Genomic DNA, 312 nt, shown 5'->3' with positions numbered 1-312 from the left:
GTAACACGGGGGCGAGAGAGCGGCGTTTATTGGCCGAAGCGAGGAGGCCCGCTGGCCAATCGTGGCGGTGGAGCGGAAGCGAGGAGGAAAAAGGGAGGCAAGTGAAACGTGGAAAGCTGGGCAGGGGCGCCAGAAGGCGCAGGCGCGTCGGGCTCCTGGAACTGGCGGGAGTGGAAGCCGGGCGGGAAGCTAGGGGCGGGAGGTTGGGAGGTGCGGCAGGATGCAAGCGTAGGCGACAGGGCAGAGCCTTGGGGTGAGGACCAGCCTGAGGCTGCCTTGACCTGCTCACCCATTCCTCTCCCAGGGCGGTCA

Source organism: Mirounga leonina, unplaced genomic scaffold, assembly GCF_011800145.1.
Source record: "Mirounga leonina isolate KUSES-001 unplaced genomic scaffold, KU_Mleo_1.0 Mir_114, whole genome shotgun sequence".
NCBI lineage: Eukaryota > Metazoa > Chordata > Mammalia > Carnivora > Phocidae > Mirounga > Mirounga leonina.
This window is presented reverse-complemented; position numbering follows the sequence as displayed.